The sequence below is a fragment of the Rousettus aegyptiacus genome, unplaced genomic scaffold, assembly GCF_014176215.1.
Source record: "Rousettus aegyptiacus isolate mRouAeg1 unplaced genomic scaffold, mRouAeg1.p scaffold_m13_p_15, whole genome shotgun sequence".
NCBI lineage: Eukaryota > Metazoa > Chordata > Mammalia > Chiroptera > Pteropodidae > Rousettus > Rousettus aegyptiacus.
Genome location: NW_023416290.1, coordinates 28260154 through 28282533, shown reverse-complemented (window position 1 = coordinate 28282533; position 22380 = coordinate 28260154). Strand labels below are relative to the sequence as shown.

Below are 22380 nucleotides of genomic sequence, written 5' to 3'. Positions count from 1 at the left end.
TCAAGGCCACCAAGACATAGTTTCAGGTTTTATAAGCTGCCTCTTCCGGAAGCTCGGGGCTGATTCTCTAGTGGTGAGAATTAGTCGCCCACCGGCTAATAAAGGCTCATAATTAATCTCAATTGGCTCCATGGGTCTTGGATTTGAACAGGCCACAGCATTTGGAGGCCCCAGCGAGATCTCTCTGGGGCGGGGGCAGATTTCCTAAGACCCACGATCTTGGCCACCTTGGACAAAGACCTGCCCCGTCCAGGGGACGGCCCCTGAGAGACGTTCCTCAGCTCCAGACACTGGACAATCTCAGCCCAGGAGGCCGGAGGATAAATTTTACTGAGAATTGGGCACGAGCCACCTGAACCTAAATCAGTCTCACTAGTGAGTACGTCTAAGTCTTGTCTGCCTGTGGTACAGTCTAAGTCTAGGCTTAAACCTATCTGTAAGCCCTAGGGTGTCTGAGCCTTGCTTAGACCTGTCTGCCAGTAAGCCCTAGGGTATATCTAAGTCTCGGTTTAGAGCCGTCCGTCTGTGGGCCCCAGGAACTAGTGGAAGGATGGACCGCAGCACAACTTCCCTAGTCTGGTCAAATCCTGACCTGGTTTCTGAACTGGTCTGTTTGCTCCGGGGCCTGTTGTCTATTGTGTGTTTGTCAGTCACTTCTGTCACTCCAGTGTCTGTTTCTAGATTTGTAGTCTCTCTAAATGTCACACGTCTTTATCCTTCTTATCCTCATAGGCCTATTAATCCCTCTGTTTAGCTGTCGCTGCCCCGCCAGACTGGTCCCCGGGGGAACACATGGCTCTTGCTTTAACTTTTTTAACTTTTACAGGTATCATATTTTCTTTCTCTGCTGTTCCGAGCACCATGGTCCAGACCTACTCCTCCACAGTGTCTCCTCAATAGTTTCAAAGACTTCAGGTGGCGGGCCCAAGATTATGGGTCCCGCGTCACCCCCTTTGATCTCCAGAGGTTCTGCCAGTTAGATTGGCTCACATTTGGAACAGGGTAGCCATCGAAGGGGTCACTCGACCTGCAAATAGCCTTTCAGATGAAAAAACTGAGGTGCAGGAAGTTTAAATAATTTACCCAGTAATGGAAGTGAGTTTGTTTTTAATATTGAAAATACAAGAGTTAAAAAAGCTGATAAGAGCCTGTTAGGCTAATCCTTCTTTATATTTTAGATTAGAGCAGGTGTTGTGGTGTGATCAAATTTAAGACCCACGGAGCCAATTGAGATTAATTATGAGCCTTTATTAGCCGGCTGGCGACTGACTCTCCCCACTAGAGCCTCTAGAAGGAATAGCTTAAAAAACCCCAAAACCCCTCTAGCAAGCAAGCAGGTTTACAGAAGCTGAGGCTGGCCATTAACACATCTTTACACAGGATAACTACACCCTTAACATTAGCATATCTTTGCACAGAATATTTCCTAGAACAACACTCTGTTTAACATTAAACAATGGAAGCAGAAGTTGGCCATTTGAAAATTTTCCACCTTTAATACAGGGAAGAGCAGTAAGAAAATGGTCGTGTAAGTAGAGATTGGAAGCAGGGATGTCATTGAGGGATGGTAAAGAGATGGAGGTGCATTTGTGTTGGAGTTTTGAGTCTAGAGAGTGACTGAACATGAAATTGATTAGAAGGTTCACAGAATGTCTGTGGGGCAGAATTCTAGATAGTAGAGTCTCCTTTCTAACTGGTTCTTCAGTTTGGGTTGGAGTTTATTTTTATAGAAAGGTAGATTTGTAAAAGAACTCTGCTTTGGTTGGTTTAGAAAGAAATATGCACTTATAGATAAATTAAGTCTTCCTAAAATTGTACTATAAAAAAATATATGCCTTTAAAATTTATAAAATTGGTATATTCATAAATTTGCTAATCTATTGAACGCTGATATATAAAACAGTTTACAATTGCCTACTTCATTGTTTTCTCTAGAAATTAAGGCTACTAAGAGTTATAAATTCTAGTATATGTAAATGAATTACTAGGAATAATACAAGTGAAGGAAAAATTCTGTATGGAAAGTATACAAGGAAAATAAAATGTGTTTTGCGATATGAAGTATGTGTTTTTAAGAAAAAAGAGAGTAGTTTTATCCTAGAATAGTTTCAGGTTATTTAAAAGTCGTTTGAGGCACAAAAGAGGAAAATAAAGGACAAAAAATTAGGTAAATATATGAAGTTATAAAGGAAAGGGGAAAAGAGAAAATCTTGTTTTATATAGTCAAGTTGGCTAAAATTAAATATAATTATTATAAGGTTTTAAAATAAATTTTAATATCAACAGTGTATTGACACAAAACTGGAGTTTGGATTTTTAGTCTGGTCCTAATAAGAGATTGTAAAAAATTTTTCTTTACCTGTGAGCAATACACTTAAGAAACAAAGATTCTATTTCTTACCAAAATAATTTATTGTGCTTTATAGTCTTTATTATGTCTTTGATTATTAAAAATAAAGAACTAAGTCTTCTTAACATTAAGAGTGCTAAGGTTTTTTATATAGACATATTTACCTTTGAAATCTTTTATTATCACTTTGATTAAATAGATAACTAAGTATTGTTTCATAATGACCTGTGATCTTATTGAATCAAGTGATCAAACCTTGTGATATTATGACAAATTTCCCAACATAAAATCTAAATGGGATCCTTTATTTTATCTCAAAATAACTTTGGGACATCCCAGAGCGCACCTGAAAAATCTCAAAGGTTTGGTTTTGTCACTTTGTAAAAAGAAATGTTAAGCTAATTCAGTCTGTTTGATATATTAAATTATATAGGAAGCATTGTCAAGTAATAAATAATGCTTAACCTTCTTTGAGTTACATTTTTATAAATACATGTTACTAATACAAGTGTTTCAGAAATTGTATAAAGTTCCTAAAAATTTGTCAATATCTTTACTAGTCATATGTCCTTGTATAATGGTATCGGTCATAATTTCAGTTATTATAAATTATTGTATGTCATGAATATCAAGAATAGACCTGACTATTCAGAAACAAAGGACTTATAGAGAAGCAAAGGGCATGGCTCTAATTTAGGCCATGACAGTAGAACTATTACAATAATTAGATAGTTATGATTTGACTGGTCTTAATATTGAAATTGGAATTTCAGATAACAGGAAAGATCTGTATAACTGGAAACATCAAAACCCTTCTTTCTCAAAGAAACCACAGGGACTAGTCTCTCCTTTAGAGACTATTTTCTTTACCCATCAGCCCACCTGAGATAATTGTCAACAGCTTCTCCATGTCCTTTTTGCCTTGGAAGAATGAGAACAAATTCTCCAAGAGGCTGCCAAGACTGTGCATGACCCAAATGGGCAGCCCACCACTAATCCATCCACGTCCACCATGTCCCCCTGTACACCTGTCCACCTTAAGACCCCAACACCAAACAAGGTAAAGAGGCTCTCAATCAGTATCACCAGCTTCTGCTCCAGGGCCTCTGGTCTGCCGCCAAAAACCTACTAACCTTTCTAAGGTAAGCAAGGTCATCCAGGCCAAGGATGAATCGCCGGCAGCGTTTCTAAAACAACTCTTAGAGTCTTACTGGTTATACACACCCATTGACCCAGAGGACGCAAATAATAAAACCTTACTTTTGTCAGTCGGCCCCAGATATTAGGAAAAAGAAGTAACAAAGGATAGGAAGTTTTGAGGACAAGAATTTGGCTGAGCTAGTTAAGGTAGCCCTGCACATCTCAACGACTGGGAGGAAGTTAATATTACCCAGACCAAGAAAATGACTAAAGTCCTACTTACAACAATAAGCCCCACATTCGGTTCCTAAAAACTTCTGCTCTTAACCCAGCCACCCTTTTGCCTGATGACCCTCAACGGCCATTACATGATTGTCTCGAGTTCTTGGATAACATAAAACCTGCCTCAGACCAGACCTGAGTGATGTCCCATGGCCACAACTGGATGCCACACTGTATACCGGAGGGAGCAGCTTCGTCTCAGAGGGAGTCAGGTCCCTGGGGTTACAGAAGTTACCGAGGGACTATCAGCTGGGTTCAGGCCCTGAGCCACAGAACATCAGCTCAGCGAGCCGAACTCATTGCTGTGAACCAAGCACTCTGATGGGTTAAGGAGAAGACAGTTAACATCTATACAGATAGCAGGTATGCTTTTGCTACTGCACATATTCATGGGACACTATATAAAGAGAGAGGATTACTCACCTCAGGGGGAAAGGAAATCAGGAAGAAATCCTAGCTCTCCTTGAAGCCATCTAACTGCCTAAAAAATAGCCACCATACAGTGTCCAGGTCACCAGAGAGCTAAGACTGAGGTAGCCCGGGGCAACTCCTTTGCCGACCCGACCACAAAGGAAGCCGCCCCAAAACCAGTGGGGTCTATTGACATTCTTCCAGTTCTGCCCCCCAGAACGTGCTCAATCACCTGTCTATACCCCTGGGGAGCTTGAACTAAGCAGAAAGCTAAAGGGTATAAAAAGACCCACTGGATGGATCCACCTCCCAGATGGATGCACCCTGGTACCCAGTGCCCTAGGTTGGGAACTAGTCTCATTCATCCATCAGAGCACCCACCTAGGAGGTACAAAGTTAATTAAACTGTTAAAAAGAGACTATTACATTCTGGGGCTGCAACAAATAGCCAAGCAGGTATTGGCCCAGTGCCATATCTGCACACAAGTGAATCCAGGGCCCTCCAAGGAAGTACAACAAGGGACGAGACTTCATGGACAGGCACCGGGGGAGCACTGAGAATTGGATTTCACTACGGTCAGCCTGGGTATCTTCGGCTTCAAGTACTTGCTTATGTTCATTGACACCTCTTCAGGATGGACTAAAGCCTTCCCCACCAAGCAGGAGACAACTCAGGTAGTAACAAAGAAATTAGTCTCAGAAATAGTGCCTCGATTTGGCCTACCCATAACACTGGGGTCCGACAATAACCCGGTGTTCATCACCCAGACCAGTCAATCTTTAGCCAGGGTTCTAGAAATTAATTAGAAATTACATTGCCTTTACAGGCCTCAGAGTTCAGGCCAGGTAGAAAGGATGAACGTGACATTGAAAAAAACTTTAACCAAGTTCAAATTAGAAACTGGCAAAAACTGGGTAAGCCTCCTTCCCTTCCCTCTGTTAAGGACATGATGCATCCCCTACTGTAAAGAGATCACACTTTATGAAATCATGTTTAAAAGACCTTTTGTTTGTTTTGATATATTCATTTACTGCATCAACTGTGTCAAATCTATAAAATGAAATAAGAATCTTGTATATTCATACATATAAGACTAATGTGTTCATAAAGCATAGATCTTGCTTTAATTGTATAGCTTTAGGTAAGACTTGCTGTTTTTATGCTAACCATTCTGAATTTATACGAGACAGCCTAATGCTAATAAGAGAGAGGGTTAAAGACAGAGAAGAACGATTTAAGCGTGGAGAATCTTGGTATGAAAGACTTTTTAATAACACCCCTTGGTTAACAACACTCCTGACATCCATTACAGGCCCTCTTATTCTAGACTTCCTGGGCCTTCTGTTTGGGCCCTGTATAATTAATTAGATAACTGCCTATGTCAGAAAGCGGGTGGGTACAGGCAGTAAAACTCTTGGTCCTCAGAACAAACTATCAACCACTCCAAGTTAAGAAATCAATGATTTGAAATCCCTTTGAAAACCAGTGGGGAATGTAAAAGTGAAAAATTCTCCAGTAAACTAGTCCCAAGGACAAGACAGGGAGTGATATCTTCAGGCGTCAGCTCCCAAGAGAAAAGACAACATTGCCTCTGGGGTGCAGATAACAAAACTATCTACGAAGCCCCTTTTGCTACAAGATTTAGGAGTCCCCCTGAAACAGTATATCTTTGTGCTACAAGCTAACAGCCATCTTCTGCTTTTTGTAATCTGCTTGCTTGCTTGCTTGATCCGAGGCCACCAAGACATAGTTTCAGGGTTTATAAGCTGCCTCCTCCGGAAGCTCGGGGCTGATTCTCTAGTGGGGAGAATCAGTCGCCCGCTGGCTAATAAAGGCTCATTATTAATCTCAGTTGGCTCCGTGGGTCTTAGATTTGAACACGCCACAACAGGAGGAGAGCCTCTCTCCTGCCCCATCTCTCCTCTATTGTGTGCTGTCTACCATCTTTGAGTCTAGAGGATCCTGATTCAAGAGAACATGCATACTAGTTGATTATTTCAGCTTCCTTGAAACTAAAGTGTCTGCGCATGAAAAGCAACAACAAAAAAAACCCTCTAATATTTATAGGGCAGATCATTTATTTTGGTTTACCGTCATATATTTAAGCAAATTATCCAAAATCTTGTATCAAAATATTTCTAGACAAAATTGTGTAGAGAAAAAATGTTAAGCAAATTATATATTCTGTTAACAATATGCACAGACCTTTTCCCCATGACCTTTAGCAACTCAACAATGGAAAATATCAGGAGGAGATAACATACTGTGGATGGGACATCCTTCCTGGTTCTTACTTTACAAAAAAAATTAGAGGAAAAGATACGTGGCTTCAAGGGGTAGAATCATGGCCTGATCTGGCACATAGAAGTGTGCCTTGAAGCCTGTCTCCCCTGAAATGACTAGCTAAACTGTTGGAGGTTGAGATTGAGAACCTAAGAAGGCCCTCTTTACTCACACGCTCCCAAGTAACAAATTTTGTAATTAAATTAAAAGGGAGTATAGGGGTCACAGTGTTATATCTCTTGCTTAGAAGTATTAAATTGACCTAACCTTGAAGAACACTATTTTGAGTCATTAATTTATTCAGTCAGTAATTGTTGGACACCCACTGTGTGCCAGACACTGTTCTGGACACTAGTGATCAAACAGAACCAAGTCCTTGTTTTCATGGAACTTACAGTCTAGTGGAGAAACAATACAGAAAACACCCCACAGGAATTCACAGCTGAGCCGCCCCTCTCATGGCACAAGAACACTGAGTGTGGGCTTGGTTTACGCACAGTAATCACCAAGCTTAATATTCACTCAGGGAGTTAGGGGTATGTTTTCTTATCATTATACTAATCAAAATTAGTAACTTCCAATTAAAGCTGTATTTTTTACCTCAAAGATGATTGACATGACTTTGAAGATCTATTTTTGTCTTGCGTTCTCAAGTTTATGCCCTTCATGGTAGCCAACAAGGAAAATGCCACTCTGACAGTTTAATAGTACAAGCTACCTGTTATCCATGATACTTGATCTGTCTGTGATACTGACTTGTTGAGAAGCAAACCTTTGATTTACCTAATGTAATTTTGTTCTTTAAGCATTGAGGTTACCTACATAGGGTTATACTTTTTGATATATTTAACTTTTTTTGGTATGCCTTCTTAAGTTTCAGTGTACATTTTAATGAGTCAAAATCTTGGCTAAGCAAAACTTGGATAATATTACATGTGTTGGTAAAGCCTCGAGAATGACCTTCAGATTTTTGTTGGCTGGAGGTTTGTGAAAGAGGAGGGTTAGTTTTAACCTTAACCTCCCAAACCCTGCTTTCCAACAACTCTTGTAAAAAACATTCAGTAGATTAAGTAGGGCACATTAGGTGTTGCATTTCAGCTATGGAGTGATATCTAATACCAAGTCAACATTTATTTTTAACTCTAGATGCACTGTATTAAGTAGTTAAGAGCAAGTCTTCTCTGAAATATCCCACACAGATTATTTATTAATTACAACAGGAAAAATGGTACCTTTACAGTGGGAATATCTGGCAGATACCACTGTCACCAGTGATTCTAACAGTATCCATGATGGTGATTTTTGACTGACATTATGTTCTCCCTGACGAGATGCAATGGGAAGGAAGTACACAACATCACTTTGGTAACATTCTTACCAAAGAATGTTTAACCAGAATCTAACCATGAGGGGAAAAGCAGACATCCAGATTGCAGAGCATTCTGTTAGGCAGTTGGCTTGGACTCTGCAAAAATACTAATACTGTGAAAGACAAAAAAAAAAAAAAAATCATAGCATATTTGAGGAAAAATTGGAGAAATTTTAATATAGTCTTAATTTATTAGATAATCCTTTTATATTGGTATTAAGTTCTTTAAATCTGATTGTCATAAAGGAGAATATCTTTGTTCTTAGGGGATACATGCTAAAATTTTTAGGTGCAAAATGTCATGAAGGCTGCAACTTTCAAATGGTTTAAGACAAAAATAAACATACGTGAAGAGACAGACATGGCAAAATGTTAATTGCGGAATCTATGTGAAGGGAATATGTGTGTTCATTGTATTATTTCAACTTATCTGCAGATTTCAAATTTTTCGAAATAAAAGGGATAGGAGACAAGGAATATCTATTCAAGGGAATTTATTATAGAAATCTGGAATGAAAATGTTAACCTAAAAATAAAAAACCTTTCAAAGTGAGAGAACAGCGTTTATTCGAGATCAAAGAATAGCTATTCTGGAAGCACTGATTCAGGTCAAAACTCAATGTTTTGATTAGGAGACAAAAGCAACGGGTATTTATGAGAGAGAGAAGGGGAACAATTGCATCAATAGAAGGAAGGCATTTTAATTGGTGCAGATAGCATAACAATATTTATTCTAAAGAATGTTCTTAATTTTCAGTCTGGTAGACATTAGTATGGTAGTCATAATAACTGCTTGCTTGTTATCCTTGCAAACAGTTCTTTGGGGCACAAGGTTGCCCCAAAGGTAATTTTGCCTTGTTGTAACATTGTAAAGGTTTGCAGCAAGGCAATTCCTCTGGCATGGAAGCTCCAGTTCCATTTTAAAGTGTCTCTATTTATTATTTTTTACAAAAATAAAAGATGTGAGATAACACATGCACAAAACTGAGTTGTGACACCTCAGAGGAATAAACTCCAGACAATGGATGAAACTTTGCAGTGAGACTCACAAGGGTTTTGTTCTGATGGGTCCTCTGTAGACACCAGCCACGAAATTGTGGACAATCTGCCTAAACTCTCTGTATTCATTTCCTAGGGGTGCTGTAACAAGTTGTTTAGCTTAAAACAACAGAAATGTACTATCTCAGTTCTGGAGGCCAGAAGTCAAAATCAAGATGTCAGCAGTGCCGTGCTCCCTCCGAAACCTGCAGGAGAGAATCCTTCCTTGCCTGTTCCTTGTTGCTGCTGGTGACCAGTAATCCTTAGCAATCCTTGGCAATCCCTGGCTTGTAGCTGCAGCAGTTCAACCTCTTCCTCTGTCGTTAGTCTTCTCCCTTTCTGTGTCTGTGCCAGTATATCTTCTCCTATAGTGAAGGTAGCAGTTATAAAATTAGGGGTACCTTAATGACCTCATTTTACACTTGATTACATCTGCAAAAGACTCTTTTATTAGGTTGTGTTCACAGGTTCTAGGGGTTAGGGCTTTGACATATCTTTTCAGAGGACACAATTCAACCCATAAATACTCTCCATCTTTGTTTCTCCAACTCCCAAATAAGAATAGGGGAAGCGATGGAGCTGATAACCCAAAATGAAGTCTGAGGCTCTATGTGTCCACCGTTCTCAGGTGAGATGTTAGTAAGCCTTGGACAACTAAGAAGCCCAAGAGAGACTTGGTGAGGAGGGCGTTCCACGTCATTACAAGACAGAGAAGTTATGAGACCTTTGGAAAACATGATTCATGTACATTCTTGGCATATCAGGCTGTTTTCTTGTTGCTGTAGTTTTGCTCATCACAGTTATTCTCCTTGTCCTCATTTTTATTTGTGTGAATGATTGTTCATCAAAAGTTTTCTATACTGAATTCTTATCCTGTTACCGATAAAATGAGATGCTAGCATTAAACAAATAATAGATGGCGCATCACGAATAATTTCAGAAGTTGGATAGGCCACCAGCTGGAGCAGACTAATGAGAAAAATCAAGACTCCTCTCTCTGTCTTTGTCTTTCAGGCTAAAAAAAGGCAAGATAAAAAGAGAAGACACTCTGTAAAGAATAAGGGCAGCGGCACCTTCAAATCAATCGGCCCTTCCTGCTGGGTCAGCTCTGGATATTTGAAGGGAGAGACACTTTGAGGCCATCTGGGGATCGCAAGTAGAGGAGGCAGGGGACAACATAAATGAGAACAGTCCATACTCTTTCCTGATGTACATGTGCTTCAAAGGGAAAACTATGTCAAAGCCAGGAAAGGGGAAAGCACAGAACAGTGAGTTAAAAGAGGATGTGTTCTCAGAACCCCAGGACCTCAGTCCTCAGTGCAAAATGCTGTGTATAAAAATGCATCTGTCTCTCTTATGCATCTCCCTCCATGTGACCGAGGGTGGACTCCAGGTCTGTAAACCAGGACAGGGTGGTGTCCCATCTGGGACATCTCTGACTTGTTTATGGGAAGCAAAAACTTAAGTGAAATGGACTCTTCTCCAAAATTAAAGTGCTTTTTTTTTTTCCTTTCAGAAATTATTTAAATAAACAGTTTGTAATTTAATTATAATATCATTATGAAGACCTGCTCAGTCACTTGCAAAACACTGGGAATTCACACTGTGTCATTATTCTGGTCTTCCTCTGCCATTTATTCAGCAGTCGGAGTTAAGAGTTTGTCAGCATTTCCATTATTACCTCTTATTTTCAAAGCCTCTGTCATAGTTGCTGAAAATTGCATTGTACTGGATAGAAGCCTAAAGGTAATTTCCTTTAGTGTTATGGCAACTGCATTCTTTTACAGCCGTATGTGACTGCAAGAGATTTCAGTATCTTTTTATTTAAAAAATGTATACATAAGTCTCAACTCTTGTTTCATATAACTTTTATCCAAGATTGGGATGTGAATCATGTGAAACAAACATTTATGAATAGTACACAATTCAAGAAAGATACCGCCTTGGCAGCAACAGGACAAAGTATGGTCAGGAAGTAATGAAATTGGTATGGTGATAATCCAGTCATAGTTCTTTATGTTCACACATTGTATATCTCTGAGATTTACAATATAAAATAGAAGAGAAGAGAGGATATGGTCTTAAATTAGAAATTTAAATTATATGCATTGCACTTGCTGTAGACATTGGGATGTTCTCATCAAATCATAGAATTTCAGTGCCTGAAGATTAGATCTCATCCATCAGTTATAGATACTTGATCAATTATACATTCCCTCTTCTACCTTTCGAATAATGTATCAGTTATTTTTTGCTGCATAACAAAGAGCCCCAAAACTTAGTGACTTAGGAAAAAACAACCACTATGTAGCTCACTATATTGACAGTTTGAACTAAGCTCAGGTGGCGGTTCTGCTGCTCCTTCTTGGAATCACTCATGTGGCTACAGTCAGCTGGCAGTTCAGCCAGAAGCTGATTGAACATGGATGGCCTCACTCACGTGTCTGGTGGTTGGCTATTGCACAGGGGTAACTGCATCATGTGTCTGCAGCATCTAGCAAGTTACCCCAGGCTTTCACTAGCCACTGGGTTCCAAATAATGCAAAAGAGAGCAGACGCCAATGCACAAGCTCTTTCCAAGCCTCTGTTTCTGTCACATTTTCAAATGTGTCATTGGCTTAAGTAAACCACATGGCTAAGCTCGTGTGCAAGGAAGTGAAGAGATAAGACTCCATTTTTTGGTGGAAGGAACAGCAACATAAATGGAAGTATGCATCCATTTGTTATTGGAAACTAGGGTTCCATCTAGTTAGCTTCAGCTGGGATCTCTCTAGTATTCAGTCTTGCTTGAGAAGAAATGGAAGGGGAGATAGTTATGGATCTGTGTGTATGAAGGACCAAAAAAACTCAGGGACATGGGAACTCATCACAAGGAAAAAGAAAGGCACAAGATTGTTCAAGGACATTCAGTTAGTAATAGGGATGGGTACACCTTAGCACAGTCCTTGTCTGTCCCTCAGCTGGCCCCAGCCCTGACCCTATGATCTGTATCCATGACCCAAGGAGGTTGCAGTAAAAAGCACACAGTAAGGTTTTGGTGAAGTTTCTGGGGAAGGGAGACATGGGGATTTAGAGGGTGATGGCATTCCTCATTTGGGTCCACTCTGGTGGGGAGGGGAGGGGAGTGAGGAAAGGGAGGGCTGAGCCAAGCATACTTCCAGACTGCAGTTGATGTGGAAATGGAAATCAGCCTGTGGCAAGCATACAGATCTTTTGACACCTGTTTTGATGGAATGTTCAGGAGAAATTTGCAGCCTCAGCACGTCAAGGCAGGAGAAAGGATTCATTCCCAAGTACACGAGTCATCCTCTCAAGCCTCCCACACAAACTGAAGGACGTTGAGGGAACTGACATTCCCATAGTGCAAGCAAGGCTGGAGCAAGAGAAACATTTTGGGGTGATGGTTGACCTTGATCCTATTTCTAGCTTCTGGCTACTGTGACCTGAGGAACAGGGATCAGAACTGTCCCATGGTAACAAGCCCTGATTTTTTAACTTGGCCTTGGCAGAACTTTACATTGTACTTTGTTTTTGACATTTTTGAATCTCCACACAGATTCAGTTGAATGGTACATCCTTCCACCTACATAAAAGAAGTAGCTGTCTGCCTGTTGTGCAAATTAGGTCTCTTCTCTGTCGCCTGTTTTACATCAGTTTTGGAATGAATTCTACAACTTCTCCCAGTTTGGGTTAAGGGATAGGCTTTATTGGGGGAAAAGGAACACCTAAAAAGCAGATCACTTAGAGAAGACATGAGTTCTCTGTCTTCCATAGTTCCACAGAAAGATAGGTGAGGGTGCTCTGCAAAATATAGTATGGGTTTATATTCTAGTAGAGGAACAATATTCCCCTTCTGCCCTTTTATCTATAAAGCAAGTATAAAAGGCTGCCTTGTCAGTGGGGGAATACTTAAGCTGCTTGGTTCGGAAAGTCTGGGTTTGGGGCCCAGCTGTTCATAGGAATTTCAGGGAAAGCCAGCAGCCTAGTACCTGGGGACCTTGAGGTGCAAAGGATGCTGCAGTCCTGCAGTGGGCAGGACACCGGTTTCATGGAAAGCTGGGCTTCGGTGCAGCCCTTCTGCTGGGAGGTCTTCTCTGGTCCCTGCAAGCTCATTGTCCAAGCAGGCAGAATGAGCTGCAGAGTCATTTTCAGACTGTTTTTGGTCAGCATTCTATACTTAGTGACAAGTCTGCAGCTAGGAAGCGTAAGACTTGCTACGGTGGCCTTAGAAAAGTCCTTTCACTTCTCTGACCCTAGAGGTTCTAATACTTACTCTGTAGGTTGTTGGGGAATTAAATGAGAGTGACTGGTTGCCAAACAACTAAAATGGGAGACTGGTAATATAGCCGGCAATATTTTTCAGCACTCTTCTTTTATAATTAAAAGGTAAATCATAGCCAAACAAGTGGGTGTTGGTAATTTGTCAAAATATTTCTTCCAAATTATGTCTTCAGTAACTAGTATAAATTCAGCCTGTTCTTCTGTCCCACATGCCAACAAATAACAGTTACCAGCTCATGGCCAGCTAAGGATATTATAACCTAAACTCACTGAGAAGAAGTCCAAAGTGAAGATCATACATGTTGGATTCCATTTATTTGTTCAAGTTTAGAGGTGGCCTCAAAAGCACAGCTCAGAGGTTTATAGAGAAAACGCAGAACATGACACCAGAATTGGAATTCTCTTGCAACTAAGATAATACATAAAAGCACGAGCAGTACCAACGTTGAGAGGTCTGAAACAGGTATCACTACAATTGAGCAGTTGAGCCACTGCTTGGAATTCTTGGAGGAAGGAATATGGAAACAATAGAGGTCCTGGTTAGATCAAAGGAAAAGCCGAAGGCAGAGAGAGTTTGTGCCTCACTTCCAGTTTGGAGCTTTGAGAGGAGACCACCTCACCGGGGAGCCCTCAGAAGAGCAGAATAGTGGTGTGGCATGGTCAGGCAGTGAGAGGGCCTTCAAGTGACATGCAGGTGATCCAGAATTCCACCTGTTCCACTGGGGAACACAAAAGTTGCTATGTGTAAGAAGGGACCTGGGTTTAGAATGAAGATGGAATGTAGTACATAGGCAGATAGATAATGGTGGTACACACTCCAGGGCTAAGGAGTACCAGTGTATCACCGTTGGAGGCTGGGTGGGATGCTGTTATAAATGGGATTATTTTCCTAATTTCCTTTTCAGATAGTGTATTATTAGTGTGTAGAAACACAACTGATTTTTGTTTATTGACTTTGTTATATTCTTGCTATATTTTCTTTCATTGCTTAGGCTTTTCACCAAAGCACAATATGTTGTCTTAGTAGTATATCTAAGAAACCACTACCTAATCCAAGTTCATGAAAAAGTATACCTATGTTTCCTCCCTAAGTGTTTTATAGTTTTAGCTCTTTCACTTAGGTGCTTGTTCTACTTTTAGTTAATTTTTATACATGGTGTAAGATAGGAGTCCAATATAAAAGATATTATCATAATTTCTCCTAACCTTTTTATTTTTTAAAATGTGGCTACTAGAAAATTTAAAACATACATGACTCACATTATTTTTCTATCAACACTAAACTAGATTAGTGGCAATATCAGAATCACAGCTATAAGTTGCATAAAAGTGTATTGAGCACATAAAAATGTGCCAGGTGCCAGTCTAGGCACAAGAGATATGAGACAGTGAGGCATGCACTCTCCTCTCAAGGAGCTACAAATATTTTGTGGGAAACAGGCAAGCAAACAAATTCACCATCGTAGAGGATCTGAGTCTCAGGTTTATATGTCCAGAAACTCAGTCTCATTAGTTCCAAAGGAAATGGCATCCTTAAAGACTGACTCACACTTACCATCCTCATGAGAGACTGATGTATAACCATGGTGCCACTGTTTTCAGTACTCAGTGAGATCTGTAGTAATAACATCTATGATTTATTGAGCACTTACTATTTGGGGTCACTGTTCTAGGCATTATGTCATTTAGTCCTTGTAATGACCCTTTGAGATATAGTACTATTATGATTCCCATTTTACAAATAAGGAAATTGAGTTGCAGAGCTTTGAAAATATTTGCCCAAGGTCACACAGCTGGAAAGTCTCAAACTCAGTAACCATGCTCTTCACCACTACACTCTCTTGCCAACTGTGTTGGATGTTTGTGTTGGCCACTCATTGGTTTCTGTTCCTCTGTAAAAGGATCTTCATGCAAAGCAGAATTACAATTAGGAGGTAGCTGAGTATCAAGTCAGAGCAAGGAGAGTCAGTGACATAAATTGAAAGGCCAATGGCATCAAGACACAAAGTATATGAAAATATACCCTCTGCACTGATAGAGCAGTTGAATTTGGGGAGTCATGGAACCCCTTTCTCTGATTACTGCTAACTTCTGGGTCTCTGTGCTTGTGTTTACATTCTGTGTAATTGTTTCTGGAATGGCAGTTCTACTTTAATTGGTACAGTCTTTCTTTTGACAGAGTAGTACTTACAGTCATGTCTTGCTCTTCCTGTTTTGAGTATAGGAAATATTTTCTGTTTAAGTTGATTAATTTATTGCACTCTTCCACTGGGGGTTGGCTTGACCAGTCAAAGTAGCAGAGCTCTGATTGACCACACTCTATCTTCACTTCCCTTCTCATATCTAAGTCCTGATATTTTTATGCCACCAGCACCATCTCTCATAGTAACCGAAACTATTCTGGATTAAAATGATAGACTTTCTTAGTCTTCCTGCCTGAAATGTTCCTCTCTCCTCTCCAGCTTCCACATGTAGGCTGCCACCCAAAATAGTTCCTGTCTTGACCTACCCTTTAGATGGCTCCCTTTTCACTTGAAAATAAGCTCCTCGGCCTGACACTGTAGTCTCCTCCTGACCTGGTCCCACCCTTATCATCTGTGTTCCTCCCCACCACAAATCCTCTGTCCTTCAGCCTTCTGCGTTTGCTCATGGTTGTCCTACCACCTACATGCCTTTTCTTCCATCTCTACCTATGTCCCTTCCTCGAAATCCTGTCTCTAACAAGGCAAGCTACTGGTCTCTTTGCTGCCTCTCTTGCCTGTCAGAATGATTCTCTCTCTCCTCCAATGTGTCCCATAGTGCCAGACAGCAGGACACAGTCTAGCTTACATTATATTTAGCTCTGTGGTGATGGAGTTACCACACAAAAACCACAGGTCTGAAGTCCTGCTACCTGGCTATCTATTTGAATTCATTTTTTATTTCACTATTCCATAATTATCCATTTACCTGCCTCTCTTCTCATTTGACTGTGTGCCCCCCACTCTCTCAAGCCTGTGTCTGATCACCGTGGTCTTCTTAGCCCTTAGCCGAGTTCATGGCATCAGAAGCAGTCAGTAAATGTTTCCTGAAGGCATCAAAGAGGGAACTAATTAATCCCAGTTGCTTTTCTTCCAAATGATGTGACCTTGGGAAAGTTATATAACCTGTTTATAACGTTTCCTTACTTATAAATTAGGGTACTAACACCTATTTGTAAAGGTTATTGAGGTAATATTTTTTTTTTTTAAAAAAAAAAAAAAAAAAAAACTAAATGCTGGGGAGGGAGAATGAATGTGAGGGAAGATCCATGTCACATGAGTGGTGAGGAACAAGACACATGATTATGATAATATTAATAATAGCTAGAACATTTTCAGTAGCTGTCACATACTGTTTTAGGCTATTATCTTATGGACTACTCTCAGCTCTTTGAAAAAGGGATTACTGTACCCATTATAAAGATAACAAAACAGAGTCCTAAAAAGTGAAATACTAGCCAAATGGCAGAACTGGGATTCAGAGCAAGATTTAGAGCCTAAGTACTGCTATTTGAGGGCCCATCTCAGGGGCAAGCTGGTAGCTGGCTCTATAGAGAGGTGTCAAGTGGAAGACCTGGTCTTGGTTGTCCTCATTTCACACCTACTCTGAATAACTTGAAAGAGAGTAGGCACCATGGGTGCTGCAAAGACCAGGGAAGGAGACCAAGCAGTTATACAAAGGAGCTGGTACGGAAAAAGAGAGAGGAACTGGGATTTAGTTTGGGGAAGTACAAACCGAACTAGCCATAGGGAGCGAATTCACAGTGAGGGTGGAAAGGTCAGGAAAGAAAAGAGCTGGGAGGTTGAAAAGAAGCTAGGCAGACTGCTGGACAGAAACCAAGATGCCGCTGTGTAATGTGATGAGGCACAGTGAGGCCAAGGCTATTCTGGGCAGCACTGAGTGGAGCTGCTGAAGTGCACAGAGGTCTCGCTCTCTTCTTCATGTTCACAGAGGTGAGTCCGTAATACAGGCTCACTTTGATACTGAGCCCCATCTCTCTCTCTCTCTCTCTCTCTCTCTCTCACGCGCACGCGCGCGCGCGCACACACACACACACACACACACACACACTTTGATACTGAACCCCATCACACCCATGAATCTTTTTAGCTTTCTTTCCAAGTTTGGCCTCTATATTTCCTAATGTCTCTAAGAGAAGCTATGAGGGCTATTGCATTTCTAGACTATGGGGTATAGGTCAGAGTGGATGGCAGGGCAGTGAGTAAGGAACTGAATAAAATAGCACTCAGCCACATTGATGAGCTAGTTCCAAGTTCCAGAAGCTCTTTCTTTAGTCAGAAGCTCTGAGCATTTTAGACCATCCAGAGGATATGTTACTTTGTGGTTAAAGGCAGGAGCCTGGGTTTACATATATCTCCACCTTTTACTACCTACGCAAACTTAATTATTCTACAATACCTGAGTCTGTTTCCTGAAGTGGGAATAGTAATAGCACCTACCTTGAGAAGTTAAGGAGAAGGTTAAATAGAAAAGGGCTATTCCTGTGTAAAAGTTGGTCCTTGGTAAGTGGACATCATTATTCTCTTTAAATCTGCCCCAGGTTTAATAGTGGTACACTCACAGTTTGTCTGTAAGCTTCTTATTCTGATGCCTTTGGATTTTGACAAGCCAGGCTTCCCAAAGATCGACTAATTGAAACCCATAGTATAAAACAGCCAGTGTAAGGACTTTTTTCTAGAGCTTTTATAAAATGATCTCGGACTTTGGGAAGCTGGTTAAATGGATTGAGAGATATACAGGATATAGAGCCATATCTCTGTTATCTCTGGGGCACTTCTGCATCTGTCTGCATCAGAGAGTCCTCAAAGGTGGACACCTTTGCTGGTTCAGCTCTGTGGTGATTCTGCCATTCCCAAACCTCACTGCTTTCCATGCCTCCTAAGGCTCAGGAGCACTATTCAAACTGACAAAGCTTTCTCCCCCAGCAAATGTGTCAAGGCTGTGGGCCCATTCATGACAAAGTGAGGAGGAAATAGGGTGAGCATCCCTAGGGGTTTCATCTTTCTACCCCTTTACCTGGGGGACTTAAACATTGCCTGCTATAAGCAAAAGGATGATACTAGGCACTCTTGGCTAGCCGATCCCCAAGAGGGGGAAAAGGATATCTCTGGCCTTCCAGCTGGAAGGGCCCTCAGGGCCCATCTAGTGCAGCCTCTCGAAGGCTCAACAGTCAGCTTTACTTATCTGCAATCCGCTGTTTTTGATAGGCAAGCCTACCTGACACCCCCAAGACCACCTAGCCCACACTCTCCACTATAAAGTCCTGGATGATCAGAGTGCATGAAGGAATGTAAGAGAAAAGCCACAAGCAAGGAAAATCAGAGAGAGATAAGTTTTCAGACACAAGCAAGGAAAATCACAGAGAGGCAAGTCACATGCCATTATCTTTTATCTGCAGAACTGACTAAGCAAAATTATGAACAGGCGAAGGCTGAATTTTCTCCTGGTTCATGAAGCTGAATTTGTTATTATATTTGATTTATTCAATTAATGAAATGCTCTGTTTTTTCTTTATAATAAGCAGAGAAATTTCTCCATATATTGTCCTAAATGCTTTTGAACTGAGTATGACTCTTATGGGCAATTTGTGCATTTTCGAATATATATAGTGTGACAGCCCTTTTAAAAGTGTTTATTGATAAGAATTATCAATAAAAGGAATCTCTCGATAATGAGGGTAGAGCCTCCCTTCTCCTTATCTCTTACATTTATCAAGCAGGCTTGCTTGAGAATTTAAGTAGTAAATCTTTCTTTGAAAACTGCTTAATTTTATCTGACAGATGCTGAAATGTTTTGCCAGTTTTTAAAGAGAGCAGTGGGGAAGACAGAGTTGCTGCTGCTCACATATAAGGAAGAGTCAAGGTGTCCCACATAGCCAGTTAACCACAGCTCTCTCTGGCATAGAATATACCCTATGAGCTGAGCAATCTCAGGCAAGTCACACAACCTCTCTAGATATCAGCTTCCTATTTCAGCAATGGGAATGTTCACAGCTGCCCTACCTGCCTTATACATTGTTGTAGCGGTGAAATGCCATAATGTACAACAAAGGGCTTTGTGAAGGCAATAAGCCATATCCAAGCAATAGATAATTATTGTGCTATTATGGCTCCTGCTCTTAACTGAAATTGGTCTGGAGAATTTTATTTCCCTAGGTGAAATCATCTTTGTTTCCACGTTAAAATGGCTAACTTCCCACAAGGACTGTGGGACCAAGCATTGCTCTTCTGCTCTCACTGACAATGGAATAGTATCTCTTGGAGACAAGTCTAAATGTTATCTTTGTACCTCCTAGTACTAAAAAAAATGTTTCTAGTCATTATATCCTTGGATTTAGAAATCATTACCCACAAAAGTCTGTTCCTCTGCAGTTCTGTAAAACTGTTTTGCAAACAGAGCTGGCCAGCTCAGAAAAACTTATGTGTGATTGAAGAATATTTCAGGAAAGATACAGAGACTTCAGAGGATGCAGCTGAAAGGGCTTCACTGTGCCAGCCAGTTTATTCATAGAGTCATAAATACTAAAGTTGGAAAGGCATCTGGACCAAATTCCTTATTTTAAGGTGAGAAAATTATGGGTAAAAATAGGGTAAAGAAGCAAATAGGTTAATTATTGGTTAAGTAGTTGTTTTTGAAAAACTTTGTTTTTCTGATTTCCAGGCCAATGTTCTTCCCATTACATCATTAATAATATGATACATATCCAGGAACAAGACAAAAATACCCACTCTCACCAAAATGAAAAAAATTTCTTTTGCAATTACAACAGAAAGAATAAATACTTAGGATTAAACTTAACAATGTATGTGAAGGACCTATACACTGAAAACTACAAAATGTTATTAAAAGAAATTTAAAGAAGGTACAAAGAAATGGAAAGATATTCTGTGTTCGTAGATTGGAAGAATCAACATAGTTAAAATAGCTATATTACCCAAAGCAATATATATATATATATTTTTAATGCAATCCGCCATCAGAATCCCAATAGCATTTGTTTAAAGAAATAGAACAAAAAGTTATCAGATTTACATGGAACTGCAAAAGAACCCAAATAGCTAAAAAGTCCTGAGAAAAAAAGAACAAGGCCAGAGGTATCACACTCTCTGACTTCAAGTTATACTGCAAAGTAACAGTAATCAAAACAGCATGGAATTTTCAGAAAAACAGACCAATGGAACAGAATCAAGAACCCAGAAATAAACCCATATCTATACAGAGAAACAATTTTCCAAAAAGGAGATAAAAACATACAATGAAGAAAAGAAAGCTTGGTCAATAAATGGTACTGGAAAAACTGGAAAGCCACATGCAAATATGCTGTCTGTCACCATACAGAAAAATTAACTCAAAATAGATCAAAGACATAAATATAAAACCTGAAACAACAAAATACATAGAAGAAAACATAGGTCCTACACTTAAAGACCTTAGGCTTAGACAGGACTTTATGAATCTGACCTCAAAGACAAGAGAAGTTAAAAGCAACAATAAATGGATGAAACTATAAGTAACTGAAAAGCTGTTGCATACCAAAAGAAACGAATGAAACAGAGGCAGCCAACCAAATAAATACATTTGCAAACAACACCTCCAATAGGGGCTAATATCCAAAATATGTAAAGAACTCATACAACCCAACAACAAAAAAACATACAATCTAATTTAAAAGTGGGCAGAGGACCTCAACAGACACTTTTCCTAAGAAAACATACAAACAGCCAACAGGTATATGAAAAAATGCTCAACTTCACTAGCTATATTTGGGAAATGCAAATCAAATCCACAATGAAATGTCGCCTTGCACCCATTGGAATGGCTATTATCAACAACACAAGTAATAACCAGTGCTGGAGAGTTTGTAGGGGAAAAGTAACCCTCATACACAGCTGGTGGGATATAAATTGGTACAGCCACTACAGAAAAGAGTATAGAGCTTCCTCAAAAAATTAAAAATAGAATTACTATATAACCCAGCACTATGTCGTCTGGGTATCTACCCCCAAAATTTGAAAATATTTATTCATAAAGATATATGTACCCTTATATTCATTGTGACAGTATTCATGGTGGCCAAGACATGGAAACAACCAAAGTGTCCTTCAATAGGTAATTGGATAAAGAATATGTGGTACATATATATAATGGAATATTACTTAACCATGAGAAAAGATGAAATATTGCCATTTGTAAAAGCATGGATGGCTCTTAAGATTATCATGTTAAGCAATATAAGTAAGATGGAAAAAGGTGAGAACCATATAATTTCACTCATATGTGGAATATAAAACTGAAAGTGACAAAGAAGACAAACAAAAACTTATAGACACAATAGTCTAGTGGTTGCCAGAGGAAAATTGTGGGGGAGGTAGAAAAGGGTGAAGGGGGCCAAACATATGGTGATGGAAGAGATTTGACCTTGATGGTGAACATACATTCCAATATACAGATGATGTACTATACAATTTTATATAATTTTATTAACGAGCATTACCCCAATAAATTTAATTTGAAAAATAAAAGAAAAAATATATGGTCAACAACCACCACAACAGTTACTATTTACTGAACAATGTATATGCATTAGACATTGTGCTAAGCTATATATTTTTTATCTCAGACAGAAACCAGTGAGGCAAATATTGTTTCCATTTTACAGATGAGGAAAATGCAGTTCAGAAATGGTAATTACTTGCTCAAGGTCCGGATGCTAATATGAACATCAGTCCACAGTGTGGAGCAAGAAAGAGGTTATGTTTTATGATTGTTGCTGTTTTTTACATGTAACATTATGTCTACATCTTTTTAAAAGTTAGAGATGAAAAATCACTTTCTACCCAATATCAAGGGCCCTAGAAAATATACTCTGAATTGAACTATCACACAAAACTCACCTTGAAGTGCAACCTGACTTCATATTGACAGGGGTTAACTGGAAATAAGGGTGTGGAGCTTCTGTTCTTCTGCATGCCAAGCTTCCAGAATTTAGACACAAGATGAGTCAGAAGAGAAACATCAGGCTTTTGGCCACAGTGAAAATACTTGCTTCCTCAATTGCTCAGCAGCAAAACATCGAGGTCAAATGTATTTATGTGCTAGAATTGTTAAAAGCATATTTCACTCTTAATGTTGCTTTCAAGATAATTAAACCAACCTCTGCTGCCCCTGCTGTGGTTTTGTTCT

General features: G+C 39.8%; 1 long non-coding RNA gene across 1 annotated transcript; it reads left to right on the top strand.

Moving 5' to 3' along the window:
• Positions 1–83: 83 nt before the first annotated feature.
• LOC118611991 lies at positions 84–10427 on the top strand. Its single transcript, XR_004954614.1, has 2 exons — positions 84–375; positions 9889–10427. It is a non-coding gene; the product is annotated as an uncharacterized LOC118611991 (long non-coding RNA).
• Positions 10428–22380: the final 11953 nt, after the last annotated feature.